This window comes from Gymnogyps californianus, unplaced genomic scaffold (genome assembly GCF_018139145.2).
Source record: "Gymnogyps californianus isolate 813 unplaced genomic scaffold, ASM1813914v2 HiC_scaffold_34, whole genome shotgun sequence".
Lineage (NCBI taxonomy): Eukaryota > Metazoa > Chordata > Aves > Accipitriformes > Cathartidae > Gymnogyps > Gymnogyps californianus.
Window position 1 is genome coordinate 881153 of NW_026114224.1, and position 21573 is coordinate 902725.

Here is a 21573-nt window from a genome sequence, read left to right on the forward strand (position 1 = left end):
AGGCAAGTCTCTCCAAAGCAATCTCTCCCTCGGATCTCCATAGCCGTGTCCCTTGATGACTTGACCAGGCCCTCACGCATCGTCCAACCAGGGGTCTGGGCTCAGCTTGGGGAAGTGGAGAATCTGTTGGAAACCAAGGAAATCAATGCGTAGGAGGGTGATCAAAGAGACGCCCGCGTCCTTCCCTGAAAGAGACCCACACCCAAATTGACCTCTTTTGCTCCGTAAGGTCATCCCAGAGGCCAAAGCCTGGATGGCGTGCTTCTGAGGAGAGGCTCAGGCAGGAGCCAAAAGCTCATGGCTCTTTTTCCTGGGTCAGGGGATGAGGTGACCCATTCCATGCTTTCAGATTTCAAAGGGACATCGGATCAGTCTCCCGGAGCACCTGGGAGTCATCATGAGGTGAAGAGTTGGGAAAACCCTGAACTCCAGGCAAACATGAGTCACCCTGCTATGGACTTCAGTGGACACGCCTGCCTCAGGCGTTCCAGGGGATACCAGAGCTCACAGCCCCAAAGTTCTGCTTGCGTCAAGGGCATTTCCACACATTTTAGCACCATCCTGAATCTACGGGGGCTTCTATGCAATCTCCTGCATTTGCTGTCTTCCAAGGCATTGCCTTTTGGTGGTTGCTCAAGGGCTTGTGTGACTCAGGGTAACCCAGAATAATGAAGTTTGGAATGGACCTCTGGAGGTCTTCTGCTCTGTCCCCTGCTACGAGCAGACCAGACTTCCCAGGTACCTCAGCAGGCTCTGGCCTTGTCCTGCTGATTTCTCTTCTCCCATATGGGACTGTGCGGTCTTGATGTTCTGCTTGAACTTACTCAAGTCTCCTGTGTGTCTACGATGACCCGCTGGGAGAAATGTTTCTCAGGGCTAGCCTGAGTGCTGCACTGAAAGCACTTGAGAGCTGACTTGAAGGTGTCCCTCATAGCTGAATTTGACCGTGAGTGGTGGCCGTGCTCACCATGAAGAAGGCCAAGTGACAAAGGCAATCCGTATTAGGAAAACGCACTCAGAATCTCCTTGTACACTAGCCTGAGACCTCCGAGCTGATTGGCCTTCTGAAGCTGGGACACAGATGAATGTTTTGATGTTTGGTGGTATGAAGCAGGAGCACAACATTTCAGATGAAAGAGGCAAGGCTTAATCACCAGCGAGGCCTTGGCAAGCGGCAGCTGCTAGGTGTTTAGATGCTTCATGAGCAAGTAATGTTTGTGGCCCCGCGGGGATCTGGGACACAGCATAAAACCTGCGCTGCTCCGGGCTCTGCATCCTCCTCTCTGCCTCCCTTTCCTCGAGGAACGAGGTAAGCCTGAGTCCTCTCCATCTCTCCCTGTGGCTGAGCTGCTGTCATGGTGGCTCCTCAGGTTTGATACTTGGCTGCCTCAGCTTGCCCTGCAACAGAACTGTTTAAGGGCTGTCACCTCTGTCCCTTTTGGCGGAGGTGGCTGGGAGGGGCTGGGAAGAGGGGGTTTCTTTAAAGCAGAAGGGGATCAATGGGGCTGAGCTGCAGGGAGTCTGCCCACCAGAATGTCTGCCTTTAGCAGATGGTCTCTAACTGAAATGGCCAAGTGCGTCCAGTGCCATCTTTATGACAGCAATGTTTGTTCAGGAGATGGGGTATGACCAGTCTTGCCACAGGTGCTTTAAACCCACTGTGCTGGGTCCTATCCTGAAAGCGGTTCAGCCGTCCTGTGCCGTGCAATTCGGAGGGCACGATGAGGGCCGTGGAACTGTAGGCCACAGTAGTGTTTTTAAAACAAAGTGTGTCCACAGAGAGAGCTGAGGAAAAGCAAGACAGACTGATACTGAGGCTCGTGCTCCCTGCCTGCTCTGTGTTTCAGCTTTGCCTCCCTCACCGAGGAGATGTCTTGCTTCAGACCCTGTCTCCCAACGCCCTGCGGCGCCTCTGGCCCAACCCCACTTGCCAGCAGCTGCAGTGAGCCCTGTGTCGCCCGCTGCGCGGACTCAACGGTGGCCATCCAGGCCTCCCGCGGTGGTGGTGACCCTGCCGGGCCCCATCCTCACCTCTTTCCCTCAGAGCACAGCCGTGGGATCCTCTCTGTCAGCTGCTGTTGGGAGCTCCCTCAGCGCCGGGGGGTTCCCATCTCTTCTGGGGGCTCCCTTGGTCTGGGGGGGTCAGGGCTGTGTCTGCCTCCCACCCGCTGCAGTCTGAACTGCTGAAGCTGGCGGGTCATCCCCTTCGCAGCGGGAAGGCAGATGGGAACTCTGCATCAGGAGCATGGCCAGGGCTTGCAGGCGGGCTGCGTGTCCTCATCCCACCTGGCAGGAGGGACCTGTGCCCGCTGCTCCTCGCTGCACGGCAGGCCTCGCCGTGCCTCCTCTGGCTTTGCTTTGCTCTGAGCTCCTTGAGACAACACTTCGTTCTCTTCTGCTTTGCTGAACCTCCTGCCGACGGGGGGAGGGTGCCGGAGTAGGGACTGCTCTTGCTGGGCTGGATTGTCACCAGGGTAGAGCAGAATGGGAAAAGGCAAGCGCTTTGTGTGGAGCTTGTCCTTGGGAAATGGGCCATTCTCTGTGCCTCCCTGAACCCTGCAGACGTGTTTCTTGGTCTCTCTTCTGTGCCACTGCATTTCCTCCTTCTCATTAAAGACTTTGTGCAGCATAGCTGGCGACTCGTGGTGCTTTGTTCTCCTCCCCCTCAGTTGGCCAAGCCCTCTGCAAGGCTGTCATGGTTTCAGCCCAGCTGGCAACTGAGCACCACGCGGCCGCTCGCTCACTCCTCCCTGCCCTGGTGGGATGCGGAGGAGAATCGAAGAAAAGGTAAAAACCTCGTCAGTTGAGATAAGGACACTTTAATAGGACAACACAAGGAGAGAAGAAATAACAATAATAGTAACAGAAGAATATATAAAGCGAGTGATGCACAATGCAACTGCTCACCACCCGGAAACCCCATGCTCGGCTTCTTGTGAAAGTTAACTCTCTCCCAGCCGAACCCAGGACAAAGGAAGAGGGCGAACCTGCTCTCTCCCATGACAGTGAGCCTGTCCCCATGCATGGGGCACTGCAAGTTGTGGGTGGAGCTCCCTGAACTGAGACCAGAGCACCAAAACAAGCAAGCAGGCAAGAGAAAGACAGAAAAGCTCAGAGAAATGGATGGAACAAGAAGCAATGGGACAGGGTGGAAATACAACTAATGCCACACACAGTGGTGGTCAAAGATGGGAAATCGTTGCCCAGGAGTTGTAGATTCTCCGTCTTTGGAGATGTTCCAACATCCAACCAGCAAGGCCATGAAAAAGGTCCTCTACTTGACCCTGCTTTGAGCCGGGCGTGGACTGCATGATCTCCACCTCAGGTGTTGAGCCACTGCTGGATGCCCTCATCCAGGAGCAGTCAAGAACAAGGGAGGGACAGGGGCCAGCGCTCAGGAAAGCTGCAGAGCTTGGTGGCACAGGGCAGGAGAAAGGGCACTGATGTCAGTCCCAGGGCTGGGAGCACAGGAAAGGAAGGAAGATCAGAGTGCATTAAACAATTGACCCAACAGCAAGGCAAGGGATAAAGTGTAAGCATGCTGAGGAAAGCCCTGAGGAGCCAAAACTCGGAGGTCCCACTAAGCTGTGAACGCAGATCACTGGATTCAGAGTCCAGACTGCTCACCATTACACCATGGGACCACCTGGACAGACCCTGTCTTTCCCCTCTGGCCACCCTCGCTGAGCCATATGCTCCTGGCTGAGCCTGGCAGTCTCTCCATCTCCCTGGCCACCACCAAGTGCAGCCTTCCTCCAGGGCCACTGGGCACTCTCTACTCACAGGATCTTTCAAGGGAGTGCCAGAGCTCTTTGCGCAAGCCTGGCATGCCCTCTCGTACAAGACCCAGGCTGGTAACCTGTGAGAATCTTCTTCTCGCCTAATTAGACCTGGTTATGAAGTTTCCAGCTTAACCTCTTCAACATTGCACCTCACAGACTACATTCATGGCCCAGCGATCGGTGGTTCGATGCTTGCACTTGCGGTCCTGCTGCTGCCTCCCTTCACCCCCGTGTTGGACAGCCTGCCAGTCTGCCTGGGTAAGTTATTGCCTCTCCTGTTTCTCACCTCGTAGCTCATCCAAAGCACCCGTTAAGCAGATATCCTTACCCTTGGTTGCAGTCCTAGCCAAGCTCCTGACCTTGCTGAACGAGGCAACCAAGAGAGAGGGCAGGGGAGAGACGTTCAGCAGAGGGAAGAGCTCGCAGGAGGACCCGAAGCAGCTCCTTCAGCATCTCCCTCAATTACGACGTGCTCCGGCATGCTCTGATACCACCTTGTGCATGTCCCCTCTTCCTCTTCCTGTGTGCACAGGAAGACCTCTTGTGTGGCTCGTACTTCCTGACTGCGGTCCTTCTGAAAAATGCCACCAGTGCTCATGCAACCTGTGGTGGCATTGCGTGAGTGAGGATGTCTCTCTCCTGTCAGCAGCGTTGGAGAGAAATGCCCCAGAGCCTGCCACATCCCTGTTGGCCTCTTCCTGGTCGGCCTTTACTCCCCCTGCCCCTCTTCCCACTGGTGCTGTCCATGTTTGCTGGTGAGGAACTGCCAGTTCCGTGAAACTTTTGGGGTTGAAATCCTGCTGGTCAACGCCACATCCTGGATCGGCACCTACAGAATGTGCCATTGGACCTGAAAGAGGGAAGGACGCATCTGAGGGGCTCTCCAGCTTCGGGAGCAGAGGGCAGAGGAGCTCCCTGCTGACTAAGGAGAGGGAAAAGTTGCCCCGTCACCAAAAAAGGGGAAGAAGGACTATCTGGGGAACCAAGGAAAGGTGGTGATAAAGTGGAGCAAGTTCAGCGGAGGATGCCTAGGATAGTCAGGGGCCAGGGGCTGTGGCCTTGGGAGGAGAGGCTGAGGACGCAAGGCTCGCTTAGCTGGGAGAAGAAAATGCTTAGCAGGGATCGAATCGGAGCCTCCCTCCAGTGCTGCAAGGAGGCTACTGCAACGGCTGGAGGATGAGCGCCGTGGTCAGAAATTGAAGAGGCAGTTTGTGACTGGTTACACGAACCCAAATGATCACCCTGAGGGTGCCTAAGCATGGGAGCCGGGGTGCCAAGAGGCTGTGAAATGTCTGTCCTCAAGGTATTGTATGACCGAAAGGAGAAAGCACTGATCAGGTGGTGTGAGCCTGCTTGAAGCAGGAGGATGCCCTCTCTGACTCCCTGAAATGCCTTCCAAGCAGAAGGGTTGTTGCAGGGAGAGAGGATTGTGTGAGCGAATGTTTGAAGAATGTCCAGAGATGCGCACTGAAATGCGGGGAGAGGCATGCAGAATGTGAGTTTTGCAGGGGAGAGCGGCCAAGTGGAATTCCCCAGGGGCTCTCCCTCCCTGTTTCTGTTGTAGGCCTACCCAGCTGGTACTGGTGGGGCAGCATGGGTATGCCCCTTTCTCCTTCTGCAGGAGCTGGGACTGCAGCAAGAGCTGAGCAGAGCCCCCAGAGGAGCAAGAAGCCTGCAGTGAGGAGAGGGAAGGAGGCCAAGAGAGAGAAGAGCCTGTCAGGAGTGGGAGTCGAACCCACGCCTCCCAGGGAGACTGCAACCTGAATGCAGCGCCTTAGACCGCTCGGCCATCCTGACCCACTGCTGCTGCTGTTGCTGCTGCTGCTGCTGCTGCCACTCCTCCCCCTGCAGCTGCCAGAGCCAGCCCACCTCAGGCAGCCTCCTCCTGGCACTGCTGCAGGGGGAGCTGGCTCCTGGCAGCACCCTTGCCCTGCTCCCACCACGGGCTGCTGACAGGCGACCGCAGCTCCTACACGCGCTTCAGACCACACGGAACACGAGTAGCCAGCACAGGGGCAGCACGCTTCCGACGCGTCTCCCAAAGGCCAAGGCAATCCTTCACAGGACCAAGCAAAGGAACCGTCAGCAAATTACGGCTCTGCGCACTGCCAACATCCTGTCAAGGGCTCCAGGCACACGCCTGCCTTTCTCATGGACGGTTCCTGGGGCAACAAGGGTGCTTCCTTCTTCCCTGCCCTCCGTGGGCAAGGAGGGCTCTGCCACACCAACCCCTGGGGGAATGCTGGGGTGGTCTCAAGGAGTCAGTGTGTGGCAAAGGGGCTGGAGAGTCAAGGCGAAAGGACACGAGATGCGCCAAGTGCTGAGCAATGACTGAGCTCCAGTTCCTGTGGGGAAGAGGCCCGCTTGCCGCCCATGGTGCAGAGGAAGGAGGTCACAGCTCTCTCTGGGATTTGTTGCTTCGTGGAAGGAACTAGACTGCAAGGCATCTCAGGAGGCACTAGTCCAAATGCCTGCTCAAAGCAGGGCTAGCCCCAAAGCTAGAGCAGGCGGCTCAGTGCCTGAGCCCCACTGAAACTTGAGGGTGATACCCAGGCATGGAGAATCCCAAAGTTCTCTGGGCACCTGCTCCAGTGCTACAGCACTCCCTGAGAATCTCGGAAGGGTCCAAAGCAGCCCCTGCAGTCTGCTTTGCCAAGGCGGGCCTTGCTAAGAGCCAGGCCTGTGTCTGCTGGCCTAGGAGGTGCCCAGAGGCCTGGCCATGAGGCAAGGCTGGAGGGGGAGTCAAGGGGAGGGCCTCGAGTGCCCTATGGGAGCTGAACTTCCTGAGGGAAGCTGGGTTGGTTTGGAAGAGGAGAGGCAAGGCCTCTGGAGCCAGGCTGAGTAAAAAGAACCTTGTCTGCGTTGGCCAGGAATCGAACCCGGGTCAACTGCTTGGAAGGCAGCTATGCTCACCACTATACCACCAACGCTCCTCGACCCACTCCTGCCTCCTGCTCCTCCACCCCGCAGCCTCGCCTCCCTCCTGCCCCTCCACTTCCCAGACTCCCCTGCCTCCTGCTCTTCCAGGTCACAAACTCGACCCTCTCCACTTCACAGCCCGGAGGCCTCCTCCTTCCAGCCCCCTGCACACACACGGCCTCAAGCCCATCGGATGTCTCTGGGCTTCTCTCTGTCTGACGTGTTGGCTAGGGAAACTCAACCTGCTGCCTGATGGCAATGCTGATGCTCCCCATCTGCCTTCATACAGCTGCCCGCTGGGCATATACTACGCAACGCGATGGGCATTTCTCTGTAGGTACCTCTCGTGCTTTAAGCACAGACAAACACCCACCCAGCTGCTCACTACTTTCCCCACCCTCAGGGGATGCGGAGCACTGAAAACAGGATGACAAATCGCATGGCTCAAGATAAACACAAGGACATGCCTTAGCAAACACTGTTGCGGGCAAGTCAGGCTTGACTTGGGGAAAATTCATTTTTTGCCAATTAAACGCATTCACACAGTGACAAACAAAAAGACAAACATAAAACACCGCCTTTCCTCTCCCTCTCCCAGGCTCAACTTTACTCCTTCACACCACACTCCGTTACCTGCCCAAGCGGGATGCATCTTCCCTCTGCCCTTTCCCGCTCTTTTTGTTCCTTCCGCCTCTCTCTGCCCGGCGTTTTCTGCCCTTTCTGGAATATGTTTTCACAGAGGGGCCACAAACTTTGATGACGGCTCAGCTGTGTCGTGCAGTGGAACCACTGCGGAGCTGGAATCAGCTGTGTCTGACACAGGGCAGCCCCTTATCTCTTCCCACAGAGGCCACCCTGCAGCACCCCCTAACCCCTCCACTACCAAAACCTTGCCATATGTAGCCAACACAGTGCCCCTTGGAATACCGTAGGGCATAACACTGAGGTAACACAGGCGGAGTCTGCCCCAGTCGGAGTCACATTCACGCTTGTCCCAGGCTAACATGTGGTTGCACCATGCACCCTTTGGTTGAATTAAAAAGGCACAGCAGCCAGCCTGGGTTTCTTCTGAGTCACTGGATATGTCCCTATCTTGTACACTTGTCTAGGATTAGCTCAGCAATCAGTGAGCGGAAAGCAGGCAATGCTAGGGTAACAATTCTCTATCTACGTAATGTGCAAATAGGCCAAGTGGATTATTTCTAGCACAAGTTTCTTGGTCTAGATCACTTGGTCGGATATGAGCATCTGCCACATTCCGTGCTGCATGCCCGTAAGCAATTTGTTTTGCAGGACTCTAGGCATTACCTGTTCCTGGGCTAAAATCTGCCTTGTGCTGCTCCTGGTTTTGGTGGTGGATGATTGCTTTTGGTCAATCCCCATGCCAGCACTGATGAATGATACTGACCAGGACGTACCTTACCTCTACATACACGGCGGGGCACCACTTTTTTTCAGCGCCATTTTTCTTATTAGACACCATAACCAACATGTTTTCCTACTGCTCTGTGATTGGCTGACAGCCATCTCTTCACCCCGTCATACCCACCTGCTCTCAGGCAGACCTGTGACTGGCTGTGAGGACCAGCCAACCCTACCTGTGTACCCAGAAGCACATCTGAAAAGGAAGCCTCACTCACTAAATACAGCAAAGAGACAACTCTTGACAGCGTCATTCCCCATGGGTTCTCATATTGCTTTGTGATTGGCTGACAGCCATTTTTGACACTGTCGTGCCCACGTGTTCTCAGGTCTCCCCCTGACGGGCTGTCCGCTTCCTTTGGAACAAGAAGCGTTCAGATATAAAAAGAGACACCAGGCAGTGGTATCCACTATGGAATGAACACAAGCACCTAGCGCAAGCAATATTCCTGTGCATGGCCCGTCACCTGCAGAGCCAGAGGCGACCTCACGGTCAACATCCAAGCGATCTTCTGGCTTCTGGCCCATCAGGTACTAAAGTAGAAGGGAGCTCACCTGCAGATACCCATGCCGTCTTCCTGCTGCCAGCTCGTGAAGCACTCAGACAAGGAGAACTTCTGCAAGAGGCCGCTCTCCATTGTCTTTGAAAGGTCACGGCAATTGGGAGAGGTTCCTGAGGCCTGGAAGCAAGTCAGTGTTGCTCCTGTCTTTGTGCCGAAAGGCACAAAGGAGGACCTGCACAACAGCAGGCTGGTCTGCCTCCCCTCGATCCCTGGGACACCAGACAAACCGGGCCCAGGCTCCACGCATGCCCTCTGCACAGACCTACGGTCAGGCCCAGGGTTCAGTGGACCTGCTGTTCAGTGGACATGCTTGTGGGAGTGAGAGAGGGGGTGTGTCCAGCACTGCATTCTAGTCCAGAGCAGCCAGAGGGAAGAAAAGGATCAGGCCATGTGCGGTTTTGGGTAGTGAGGAATGAAAGACAAACAAAACACCGCCATTCCTCTCACTTTTACCAGGCTCAGCTACAGTCCTTCACTGCAGACTGCTCCGGCATGGGTTCTCCCCATGCTGCAGACCTGAACAGGAAAATCTGTTTCAGTGTGGGCTCTTCCACAGGCTTCAGGCCTGTCAGGAAAAGCTGCGCAAGTGGCTCAGTGTTGTGGAGGCAGCTGGAATCAGCTGTGTGCAGCGGCAGGGCAGCCCCTTGCCTCTGCTCACAGAGGCCACCCTGCAGCACCCCCTCTCCCCTCCACTGCCAACACCTAGCCACATATAGCCAATACAGTGCCCATTGGGAATACCTGCTCGGCCCTGCTCCTGGCTGGACCTGCGAGTGGGCACGGCAGCAAAGAGACTAGGATGGAGAAAACCCCGAGATGGTCAAGTTGATTGGATAGGTGTTTGCCAGAGTAGCACCAGCCTTGTCCTCCTCCCCACCTGCAGATTCCTGGAGGTGCCTGCTTGCGGCTGGGAAGTTGGGATTGAGCTGCCTGACGGGAAGGGAGAAACACTGGTGTCCCCAGGACCCCCAGTTCCTTGTGGGGGAGGTCTGGCTGCCGCTGCAGACCCACGGGTCTGCCTTGGTGAGGGTCCCTTTGGGAGTGCTGGCTCGTAAGAAGGCAAAGGAGAAAGAAGGCGGCGGTGGCAGAGAGAAGGGTCTGAGGGAGCGGGAGGGCCATGGGCATGGCCGCGCAGAGAGCCAGAGCAGTGCAGGTGAAAAGTTGCTGGGAGAGGCAGCAGGAGGAAAAAGCAATTAGCAGAGGATGGTTTCGATCCATCGACCTCTGGGTTATGGGCCCAGCACGCTTCCGCTGCGCCACTCTGCTCCCCCTGGCGCCTCAGCTGCGACCTCCCACAGCCCGGCCTCATGCTCCCTGGCACTGCCAGCGCTCATGCCCCCTTCCCTTTGTCTATCCTGTGCCCTCACCTGCGCAGGAAAATTGTCTCCCTGGAAAGTTCACCTCCTTTGGGCCTGGGCTGCTGTCCTGGTCTTGGCTGGCATGCAGAGACTTAATTTGCTTCCTAGTAGCTGGGACCGTGCAGTGCTTTGCATTTAGTGGGAAAATTATCTTCATAACACCCTGATGGTTTTAGTTGTTGCTAAGTAGTCTTTATACCAAGTCAAGGATAGTTCAGCTTCTCATGCCCAGCCTGCAAGAAGGCTGGAGGGGCACAAGAAGTTGGGAGGGGACACAGCCAGGAGAGCTGGCCCAAACTAGCCAGAGGGATATTCCATACCATATGACGTCATGCCCAGTATATAAACTGGGGGAGCTGGCTGGGGGGGGCGGATCGCTGCTCGGGCACTAACTGGGCATGGGTGTGCATCACTTGATTTGTATTATTTGTATTTGTATCTAATTCTTCCAGTATTATTATTGTCATTTTATTATTATTATTATCATTATCAATATTTCTGTCCTTTCTGTCCTATTAAACAGGCTTTATCTCAACCCCGAGGGTTTTTTTCAATCTCTCCCCATCCCACTGGGTGGGGGAAGTGAGCGAGCAGCTGCATGGTGCTTAGTTGCTGGCTGGGGTTAAACCACGACAGGAGGGTAGCTCAAGGCCTTGCCTTGCCCTTCTCCCCACAGCTCCTGCCCATAACCCTGGCTGGGGACTTTCTCTTCGACCGCCCAAGCTGGCTCTGCAGGCACTGAAGGAAACCCCGGAGCGAGGGGGCAGCCTTGTTGCTTGGCAGGGCGGAGAGGAGTGGCTCTCCAGCAAGCTCAGGAGGGCTGCAACCCTGCCCAGAAATCCAGCTCGCACGGGGTGCGGGACTGTACCCAGTGTAAAAGTCAGTTCTTTGCTGGCCAAGGAGGGAGACAAGGACGTTTAGCATAGAATTACCAAGGGAATCCCTAAATCCCTAATTTTAGCTGTGCACATAGCGGTGCCCAGCCTAACGCATGGAGGACCCCGATATAGAGGAAAGCAGGGTTTCTAGATGTTTACAATGCAGTTGTGTTGACCAGTCAAATTACTCCTGTTAAGGGGTGGGCTAATCAGTTACTATTGCTCGCGTAAGCACTAGGTGGTTCTCCCGGGCAGGTGGTGTGGACGTATGGTCAGTGGGCTGTTAATCTTCCTGGTTCTAGACCAATGTCCCGTGCAGGCGGAGGGGTTTTCTACTAGATTCAGGTCGATTGCTTTTCTCGCCCTGGTTATATACCTGGGGTTTTTTTGAAAGACAAATCTCCTATTGTTTTATTGTCTGTATGGGGTGTTCTCAGCCAGTGAGAGACGGTTTAGGTTGGGTCTTCAGGTCACGTTGACCCTGAGGTAAAAGCTCTTAGTCCTAGGCAGTGTTCCTTCCTCTAAGCAAGTCGTACAGCAGTTACTGCCTTGCCTTTCACACCAGCTGCGAGGGCCTTGCCCTGCCCGTGCTGTGCTGCGCTCCCCCCCAGCTCCTGGCTTGTCTTCCCTCCTGGCGCAGCCCTGCCCTTGCTGCTCGCCAACAGCCGAGGGCTGCCCCCGCCACCTTGCAGGGTGCCAAAGAGCCAGAGAAACCCCTCCTCTCTGTGCCTGGCGCCATTCCTGTCCTGCCCAACGCTGCTGGGGGTGGAGGTGGTTCCCAGTCGCCCCAGGGCAGGGCTGGCCCATCCGGACTGGGTGGTGGCCAGTCTTAAATGCTGCCGGATGTGTCCCAGGAAGGCTCTGGCAGGCTGAGCTGGTAGAACCTCTTGGTGAGGCTGAGGACGAAGGTGGCAGTGCTGAGGCCTGCATGTTTGGGCTTGTGTTTGCTGGTTCCCTGTCCCATCCACACGCCAGAGCACACAGCAAGCAAGCAGAGGAGACAAAAGCAAAAGCGGGATGGAGAGGGCTGGGATGTGGGAGCAGATGTGAGCACGGAGAGTGTGGCCGCAGCCTGCCTGCTGCAGGGGCTATTGCTCAGGGAAGAGCATTTGACTGCAGATCAAGAGGCCCCTGGCTCAGCCCCGGTTCCCCCTTCCACTGCCCCTTTCCTTCTTCATCCGTGCTGCCAACCTCCCTCAGCTTCTCTTTTGCTTGCACTGCTTCCGCCACCCTCAGTGGCATGGCTGCGGGGAACGGACCATGCACCAGCCACTGGCTCTTCTCTCCTTCTCCTTCTCCGGGCTCTCTCTGCATGTGCCCCTCCGAGTTTCCCTTTTCCTTAAGATGCTGAACCACTCAGGCAGGCTACCTGCAGCCCCTCCTCTGCTGCTGCTCTGTGGGGAGCAGCTGGGTATGCGACTGAGAGAAGCCCTCTGGGAAGCCTCCGGGTCTTTTCCATGCCACCCATCAGGGTCTGTGATGGCAGGGGATGGTCTCCTGATGCCGCAGTCACCACCATGGCCTCCTTCGCACTTCCACGTCTTTCCCAGAAGAGGAGGAGCCAGGAGGGACCCACCCCTTATCATCTCGTTCTTCGGTTAAATTTGGAAAGCCCCCGGGGAAAGTTGTCCCTGTGTGCAAGGGCTGGGGCTGGGTCAGGCAGAATATCCCCAGGACCCCAGGCAAGATCTCAGATCCATGAGGTGTCTTGCCTTCATCTTTAGCAATGAGGACCATGTTGTGCAGGCTCTCTTTGGAGAGGAGCGGCTGTAGTTTCAGGCATAGGGAAGACAGCTGGTGGGGTTGTTCTGCTTGGGATGTCAGGTGAGCTCAGGCTCTTAAGTTCTGCTCAAGAACCAACAACAGTGGACCTCTTTTCACGGCTCATACTCGGCACTGGTCCGTTCTCTTCCCCCAACTTGCCTACCTTGTCAATGGGAGCAGGATTTCCCATTCATCCAGGAATTTGGGGCAGGGGGGTGCGGGGAGAAGTGCTGTAGGCAAGGGGTTTTACTGTCTCCCTGGGCACCAGGTACAGTGTGGAGCTGAGTCCCACGGCTGCAGCGTGGTCCATTGCAGGGAGCCCAAACAGCGTGGTCCATTGCAGGGAGCCCAAAAGGGGAGTGCGCCCCGTAGTTGGCAGGATTCGAACCTGCGCGGGGAAACCCCAATGGATTTCTAGTCCATCGCCTTCACCACTCGGCCACAACTACCTGCTCCAGCCCTCTCTGCCCTGCCGATCACATGCCCTCTGCAATGACACCCGGCTCCCTGGGACTTTCAGGGCAATGCTCCACTCGAAGCCCTGCACTTGGGACCTGCACTGAGCATGTCGGGCACCTGGTGACAGCCTTCCACAGGCCTTGAGAGCCGTAGCCCCAGGGGCTACAGCTGCAGCTCCCAGCACCTTGTCCTCAGCCGCGCATCTGGGATATCCTGCCACGGGGGATGCTTTCTCTCCCCAGCTGCCATCTCTGCTGCCTCCAGGGAAGAAGGGAAGGCAGCTGTGTGGAGACAACCAGGGTCAGGTGGGCATATTAGACCCCGCTTTGCTTCTCAGATTTAGCTGAGGAGGTCTCCAAGCTTGCTGGGAGCACTAGGAGGAGGACACTCCTGCAGGGAGGTGGTGACCTCCCGGCAGCACCTCCAGCCTCTTGGGGACGTAGGGTGGTGTCAAGCCTTGAACAAAGACCATGACTGCCATGCAGGTTGTTGGTGTGTAGGGGAATGGTTTGCGAGAGTGGGAGAGATCTATGGCAAGGGCGAGGTAGAGCCTGGCTGAGGAAAAGTCAGGAGGGGCAAAGAGAGAATAAACGGGAGGTGCGGATGACTTAGAGGGAGACTGGAGAGAGCTTGTTTTGGTGGAATAGGTATGTCCAGAGCTTTTTCCCAGCACTGCAAGCATTGTGACATTCTTGAGCATGGACCAAAATATTAAACAATCCACAAAAGCAATAATTTACATCACTAGATGAAAGCAGCTCCGATTCCATTTTGGCTCTGGAGCAGGAAAATGGCGTTAATGAGTCAGTGTGGACGTGGTAGATTTGGTAGTGCCTGTCTGACACCCTGAAGTTTACCGGAACTGGATGTAACGATGGTCCTGGTGACTGAGAACTGAGACACCCTCATTTCTCTTGCAGCTTATGGCCTGTGGGCCAAGGAAACGCAAGGAGCCTCTCACAAGTAGACTCCCTACCTAAAGGGACAAGCTTCTCAAGTCTCTGATTGCAGGGTTGCTTCAAGAATAAGGCAATGTTCTTTGCTGTGCTGACACTCAAAAACCAAGCTGGATGGTGGGGTTGGGGCAGGGGGTGGGTTGTGTTAGCACAGTATTTACAGACTCCCACTCTGTCATCAGCAGTGCTAGTGTAGGTGGAGTTACAAAGAGGGGGATCGTGATTGCGCATGCTCGATCATGCCCTACTGAAATGCCCACCCTAACCGCATCTTGCAGTCACACTGCCTCCGTCCAGCCATGAAAAGAAGTGCTTTTCTCCTTTCCACGCCATACCCATCCCCTAGAGTTTATTCCTGCAAGACCAAGGAAAGAGAGAGTGCCATGAATGGTTTTCGTATGATTTTGTGAACAACAGCTGAGAGGCTGAAAAGTTAATTCAAACGGCCTGTATTAACTTTCACAATGCACTGTGACCAGAGGGTCAGGCAAGTCTCTCCAAAGCAATCTCTCCCTCGGATCTCCATAGCCGTGTCCCTTGATGACTTGACCAGGCCCTCACGCATCGTCCAACCAGGGGTCTGGGCTCAGCTTGGGAAGTGGAGAATCTGTTGGAAACCAGGAAATCAATGCGTAGGAGGGTGATCAAAGAGACGCCCGCGTCCTTCCCTGAAAGAGACCCACACCCAAATTGACCTCTTTTGCTCCGTAAGGTCATCCCAGAGGCCAAAGGCCTGGATGGCGTGCTTCTGAGGAGAGGCTCAGGGCAGGGAGCCAAAAGCTCATGGCTCTTTTTCCTGGGTCAGGGATGAGGTGACCCATTCCATGCTTTTCAGATTTCAAAGGGACATCGGATCAGTCTCCCGGAGCACCTGGGAGTCATCATGAGGTGGAAGAGTTGGGAAAAACCCTGAACTCCAGGCAAACATGAGTCACCCTGCTATGGACTTCAGTGGACACGCCTGCCTCAGGCGTGCCAGGGATACCAGAGCTCACAGCCCCAAAGTTCTGCTTTCGTCAAGGGCATTTCCACACATTTTAGCACCATCCTGAATCTACGGGGGCTTCTATGCAATCTCCTGCATTTGCTGTCTTCCAAGGCATTGCCTTTTGGTGGTTGCTCAAGGGCTTGTGTGACTCAGGGTAACCCAGAATAATGAAGTTTGGAATGGACCTCTGGAGGTCTTCTGCTCCTGTCCCCTGCTACGAGCAGACCAGACTTCCCAGGTACCTCAGCAGGCTCTGGGCCTTGTCCTGCTGATTTCTCTTCTCCCATATGGGACTGTGCGGTCTTGATGTTCTGCTTGAACTTACTCAGAGTCTCCTGTGTGTCTACGATGACCCGCTGGGAGAAAGGTTTCTCAGGGCTAGCCTGAGTGCCTGCACTGAAAGCACTTGAGAGCTGACTTGAGGTGTCCCTCATAGCTGAATTTGACCGTGAGTGGTGGCCATGCTCACCATGAAGAAGGCCAAGTGACAAAGGCAATCCGTATTAGGAAAACGCACTCAGAATCTCCTTGTACACTAGCCTGAGACCTCCGCGCTGATTGGCCTTCTGAAGCTGGGACACAGACGCATCGTTTTGGTGTTTGGTGGTATGAAGCAGGAGCACAACATTTCAGATGAAAGAGGCAAGGGCTTAATCACCAGCGAGGCCTTGGCAAGCGGCAGCTGCTAGGTGTTTAGATGCTTCATGAGCAAGTAATGTTTGTGGCCCCGCGGGGATCTGGGACACAGCATAAAACCTGCGCTGCTCCGGGCTCTGCATCCTCCTCTCTTGCCTGCCTTTCCTCGAGGAACGAGGTAAGCCTGAGTCCTCTCCATCTCTCCCTGTGGGCTGAGCTGCTGTCATGGTGGCTCCTCAGGTTGATACTTGGGCTGCCTCAGCTTGGCCCTGCAACAGAACTGTTTAAGGGCTGTCACCTCTGTCCCTTTTGGCGGAGGTGGCTGGGGAGGGCTGGGAAGAGGGGGTTTCTTTAAAGCAGAAGGGGATCAATGGGGCTGAGCTTCAGGGATGTCTGCCCACCAGAATGTCTGCCTTTAGCAGATGGTCTCTAACGAAATGGCCAAGTGCGTCCAGTGCCATCTTTATGACAGCAATGTTTGTTCAGGAGATGGGGTATGACCAGTCTTGCCACAGGTGCTTTAAACCCACTGTGCTGGGTCCTATCCTGAAAGCGGTTCAGCCGTCCTGTGCCGTGCAATTCGGAGGGCACGATGAGGGCCGTGGGAACTGTAGGCGCACCAGGTGTTTTTAAAAGAAAGTGTGTCCACAGAGAGAGCTGAGGAAAAGAAAGACAGACTGATACTGAGGCTCGTGCTCCCTGCCTGCTCTGTGTTTCAGCTTTGCCTCCCTCACCGAGAGATGTCTTGCTTCAGACCCTGTCTCCCAACGCCCTGCGGCGCCTCTGGCCCAACCCCACTTGCCAGCAGCTGCAGTGAGCCCTGTGTCGCCCGCTGCGCGGACTCGACGGTGGCCATCCAGGCCTCCGCGGTGGTGGTGACCCTGCCGGGCCCCATCCTCACCTCTTTCCCTCAGAGCACAGCCGTGGGATCCTCTCTGTCAGCTGCTGTTGGGAGCTCCCTCAGCGCCGGGGGGGTTCCCATCTCTTCTGGGGGCTCCCTTGGTCTGGGGGGGTCAGGGCTGTGTCTGCCTCCCACCCGCTGCAGTCTGAACTGCTGAAGCTGGCGGGTCATCCCCTTCGCAGCGGGAAGGCAGATGGGAACTCTGCATCAGGAGCATGGCCAGGGCTTGCAGGCGGGCTGCGTGTCCTCATCCCACCTGGCAGGAGGGACCTGTGCCCGCTGCTCCTCGCTGCACGGCAGGCCTCGCCGTGCCTCCTCTGGCTTTGCTTTGCTCTGAGCTCCTTGAGACAACACTCGTTCTCTTCTGCTTTGCTGAACCTCCTGCCGACGGGGGGAGGGTGCCGGAGCTAGGGACTGCTCTTGCTGGGCTGGGATTGTCACCAGGTAGAGCAGAATGGGAAAAGGCAAGCGCTTTGTGTGGAGCTTGTCCTTGGGAAATGGGCCATTCTCTGTGCCTCCCTGAACCCTGCAGACGTGTTTCTTGGTCTCTCTTCTGTGCCACTGCATTTCCTCCTTCTCATTAAAGACCTTGTGCAGCATAGCTGGCGACTCGTGGTGCTTTGTTCTCCTCCCCCCTCAGTTGGCCAAGCCCTCTGCAAGGCTGTCATGGTTTCAGCCCAGCTGGCAACTGAGCACCACGCGGCCGCTCGCTCACTCCTCCCTGCCCTGGTGGGATGCGGAGGAGAATCGGAAGAAAAGGTAAAACCTCGTCAGTTGAGATAAGGACACTTTAATAGGACAACACAAGGAGAGAAGAAATAACAATAATAGTAACAGAAGAATATATAAAGCGAGTGATGCACAATGGAACTGCTCACCACCCGGAAACCCCATGCTCGGCTTCTTGTGAAAGTTAACTCTCTCCCAGCCGAACCCAGGACAAAGGAAGAGGGCGAACCTGCTCTCTCCCATGACAGTGAGCCTGTCCCCATGCATGGGGCACTGCAAGTTGTGGGTGGAGCTCCCTGAACTGAGACCAGAGCACCAAAAACAAGCAAGCAGGCAAGAGAAAGACAGAAAAGCCTCAGAGAAATGGATGGAACAAGAAGCAATGGACAGGGGTGGAAATACAACTAATGCCACACACAGTGGTGGTCAAAGATGGGAAATGGTTGCCCAGAGAAGTTGTAGATTCTCCACCTTTGGAGATGTCCAACATCCAACCAGGCAAGGCCATGAAAAAGGTCCTCTACTTGACCCTGCTTTGAGCCGGGCGTGGACTGCATGATCTCCACCTCAGGTGTTGAGCCACTGCTGGATGCCCTCATCCAGGAGCAGTCAAGAACAAGGGAGGGGACAGGGGCCAGCACTCAGGAAAGCTGCAGAGCTATGGTGGCACAGGGCAGGAGAAAGGGCACTGATGTCAGTCCCAGGGCTGGGAGCACAGGAAAGGAAGGAAGATCAGAGTGCATTAAACAATTGACCCAACAGCAAGGCAAGGGATAAAGTGTAAGCATGCTGAGGAAAGCCCTGAGGAGCCAAAACTCGGAGGTCCCACTAAGCTGTGAACGCAGATCACTGGATTCAGAGTCCAGACTGCTCACCATTACACCATGGGACCACCTGGACAGACCCTGTCTTTCCCCTCTGGCCACCCTCGCTGAGCCATATGCTCCTGGCTGAGCCTGGCAGTCTCTCCATCTCCCTGGCCACCACCAAGTGCAGCCTTCCTCCAGGGCCACTGGGCACTCTCTACTCACAGGATCTTTCAAGGGAGTGCCAGAGCTCTTTGCGCAAGCCTGGCATGCCCTCTCGTACAAGACCCAGGCTGGTAACCTGTGAGAATCTTCTTCTCACCTAATTAGACCTGCTTATGAAGTTTCCAGCTTAACCCCTTCAACATTGCACCTCACAGACTACATTCATGGCCCAGCGATCGGTGGTTCGATGCTTGCACTTGCGGTCCCTGCTGCTGCCTCCCTTCACCCCCGTGTTGGACAGCCTGCCAGTCTGCCTGGGTAAGTTATTGCCTCTCCTGTTTCTCACCTCGTAGCTCATCGAAAGCACCCATTAAGCAGATATCCTTACCCTTGGTTGCAGTCCTAGCCAAGCTCCTGACCTTGCTGAACGAGGCAACCAAGAGAGAGGGCAGGGGAGAATGTTCAGCAGAGGGAAGAGCTCGCAGGAGGACCCGACGCAGCTCCTTCAGCATCTCCCTCAATTACGACGTGCTCCGGCATGCTCTGATACCACCTTGTGCATGTCCCCTCTTCCTCTTCCTGTGTGCACAGGAAGACCTCTTGTGTGGCTCGTACTTCCTGACTGTGGTCCTTCTGAAAAATGCCACCAGTGCTCATGCAACCTGTGGTGGCATTGCGTGAGTGAGGATGTCTCTCTCCTGTCAGCAGCGTTGGAGAGAAATGCCCCAGAGCCCGCCACATCCCTGTTGGCCTGTTCCTGGTCGGCCTTTACTCCCCCCTGCCCCTCTTCCCACTGGTGCTTTCCATGTTTGCTGGTGAGGAACTGCCAGTTCCGCGAAACTTTTGGGGTTGAAATCCTGCTGGTCAACGCCACATCCTGGACTGGCACCTACAGAATGTGCCTTTGGACCTGAAAGAGGGAAGGACGCATCTGAGGGGCTCTCCAGCTTCGGGAGCAGAGGGCAGAGGAGCTCCCTGCTGACTAAGGAGAGGGAAAAGTTGCCCCGTCACCAAAGAAGGGGAAGAAGGACTATCTGGGGAACCAAGGAAAGGTGGTGATAAAGTGGAGCAAGTTCAGCGGAGGATGCCTAGGATAGTCAGGGGCCAGGGGCTGTGGCCTTGGGAGGAGAGGCTGAGGACGCAAGGCTCGCTTAGCTGGGAGAAGAAAATGCTTAGCAGGGATCGAATCGGAGCCTCCCTCCAGTGCCTGCAAGGAGGCTACTGCAACGGCTGGAGGATGAGCGCCGTGGTCAGAAATTGAAGAGGCAGTTTGTGACTGGTTACACGAACCCAAATGATCACCCTGAGGGTGCCTAAGCATGGGAGCCGGGGTGCCAAGAGGCTGTGAAATGTCTGTCCTCAAGGTATTGTATGACCCGAAAGGAGAAAGCACTGATCAGGTGGTGTGAGCCTGCTTGAAGCAGGAGGATGCCCTCTCTGACTGCCTGAAATGCCTTCCAAGCAGAAGGGTTGTTGCAGGGAGAGAGGATTGTGTGAGCGAATGTTTGAAGAATGTCCAGAGATGCGCACTGAAATGCGGGGAGAGGCATGCAGAATGTGAGTTTTGCAGGGGAGAGCGGCCAAGTGGAATTCCCCAGGGGCTCTCCCTCCCTGTTTCTGTTGTAGGCCTACCCAGCTGGTACTGGTGGGGCAGCATGGGTACGCCCCTTTCTCCTTCTGCAGGAGCTGGGACTGCAGCAAGAGCTGAGCAGAGCCCCCAGAGGAGCAAGAAGCCTGCAGTGAGGAGAGGGAAGGAGGCCAAGAGAGAGAAGAGCCTGTCAGGAGTGGGAGTCGAACCCACGCCTCCCAGGGAGACTGCAACCTGAATGCAGCGCCTTAGACCGCTCGGCCATCCTGACCCACTGCTGCTGCTGCTGCTGCTGCTGCTGCTGCTGCTGCCACTCCTCCCCCTGCAGCTGCCAGAGCCAGCCCACCTCAGGCAGCCTCCTCCTGGCACTGCTGCAGGGGGAGCTGGCTCCTGGCAGCACCCTTGCCCTGCTCCCACCACGGGCTGCTGACAGGCGACCGCAGCTCCTACACGCGCTTCAGACCACACGGAACACGAGTAGCCAGCACAGGGGCAGCACACTTCCGATGCGTCTCCCAAAGGCCAAGGCAATCCTTCACAGGACCAAGCAAAGGAACCGTCAGCAAATTATGGCTCTGCACATGCCAACATCCTGTCAAGGGGCTCCAGGCATACGCCTGCCTTTCTCATGGACGGTTCCTGGGGCAACAAGGGTGCTTCCTTCTTCCCTGCCCTCCGTGGGCAAGGAGGGCTCTGCCACACCAACCCCTGGGGGAATGCTGGGGTGGTCTCAAGGAGTCAGTGTGTGGCAAAGGGGCTGGAGAGTCAAGGCAAAAGGACACAAGATGCGCCAAGTGCTGAGCAATGACTGAGCTCCAGTTCCTGTGGGGAAGAGGCCCGCTTGCCGCCCATGGTGCAGAGAGAGGAAGGAGGTCACAGCTCTCTCTGGGATTTGTTGCTTCGTGGAAGGAACTAGACTGCAAGGCATCTCAGGAGGGCACTAGTCCAAATGCCTGCTCAAAGCAGGGCTAGCCCCAAAGCTAGAGCAGGCGGGCGGCTCAGTGCCTGAGCCCCACTGAAACGTGAGGGTGATACCCAGGCATGGAGAATCCCAAAGTTCTCTGGGCACCTGCTCCAGTGCTACAGCACTCCCTGAGAATCTCGGAAGGGTCCAAAGCAGCCCCTGCAGTCTGCCTTTGCCAAGGCGGGCCTTGCTAAGAGCCAGGCCTGTGTCTGCTGGCCTAGGAGGTGCCCAGAGGCCTGGCCATGAGGCAAGGCTGGAGGGGGAGTCAAGGGGAGGGCCTCGATGCCCTATGGGAGCTGAACTTCCTGAGGGAAGCTGGGTTGGTTTGGAAGAGGAGAGGCAAGGCCCTCTGGAGCCAGGCTGAGTAAAAGAACCTTGTCTGCGTTGGCCAGGAATCGAACCCGGGTCAACTGCTTGGAAGGCAGCTATGCTCACCGCTATACCACCAACGCTCCTCCACCCACTCCTGCCTCCTGCTCCTCCACCCCGCAGCCTCGCCTCCCTCCTGCCCCTCCACTTCCCAGACTCCCCTGCCTCCTGCTCTTCCAGGTCACAAACTCGACCCTCTCCACTTCACAGCCCGGACGGCCTCCTCCTTCCAGCCCCCTGCACACACACGGCCTCAAGCCCATCGGATGACTCTGGGCTTCTCTCTGTCTGACGTGTTGGCTAGGGAAACTCAACCTGCTGCCTGA

At 56.0% G+C, this 21573-nt stretch overlaps 6 non-coding genes across 6 annotated transcripts; all 6 read right to left on the reverse strand.

Moving 5' to 3' along the window:
- Positions 1-5496: 5496 nt before the first annotated feature.
- TRNAL-CAG (transfer RNA leucine (anticodon CAG)) lies at positions 5497-5579 on the reverse strand. The gene has a single exon. It is a non-coding gene; the product is annotated as a tRNA-Leu (tRNA).
- Positions 5580-6640: 1061 nt separating this feature from the next.
- On the reverse strand, positions 6641-6712 carry TRNAG-UCC (transfer RNA glycine (anticodon UCC)). Its single transcript has one exon. It is a non-coding gene; the product is annotated as a tRNA-Gly (tRNA).
- A 3168-nt stretch (positions 6713-9880) lies between these two features.
- On the reverse strand, positions 9881-9952 carry TRNAM-CAU (transfer RNA methionine (anticodon CAU)). Its single transcript has one exon. It is a non-coding gene; the product is annotated as a tRNA-Met (tRNA).
- Positions 9953-13053: 3101 nt separating this feature from the next.
- TRNAS-AGA (transfer RNA serine (anticodon AGA)) lies at positions 13054-13135 on the reverse strand. Its single transcript has one exon. It is a non-coding gene; the product is annotated as a tRNA-Ser (tRNA).
- A 6967-nt stretch (positions 13136-20102) lies between these two features.
- On the reverse strand, positions 20103-20185 carry TRNAL-CAG (transfer RNA leucine (anticodon CAG)). The gene has a single exon. It is a non-coding gene; the product is annotated as a tRNA-Leu (tRNA).
- A 1073-nt stretch (positions 20186-21258) lies between these two features.
- Positions 21259-21330, reverse strand: TRNAG-UCC (transfer RNA glycine (anticodon UCC)). The gene has a single exon. It is a non-coding gene; the product is annotated as a tRNA-Gly (tRNA).
- Between the last annotated feature and the right edge of the window lie 243 nt (positions 21331-21573).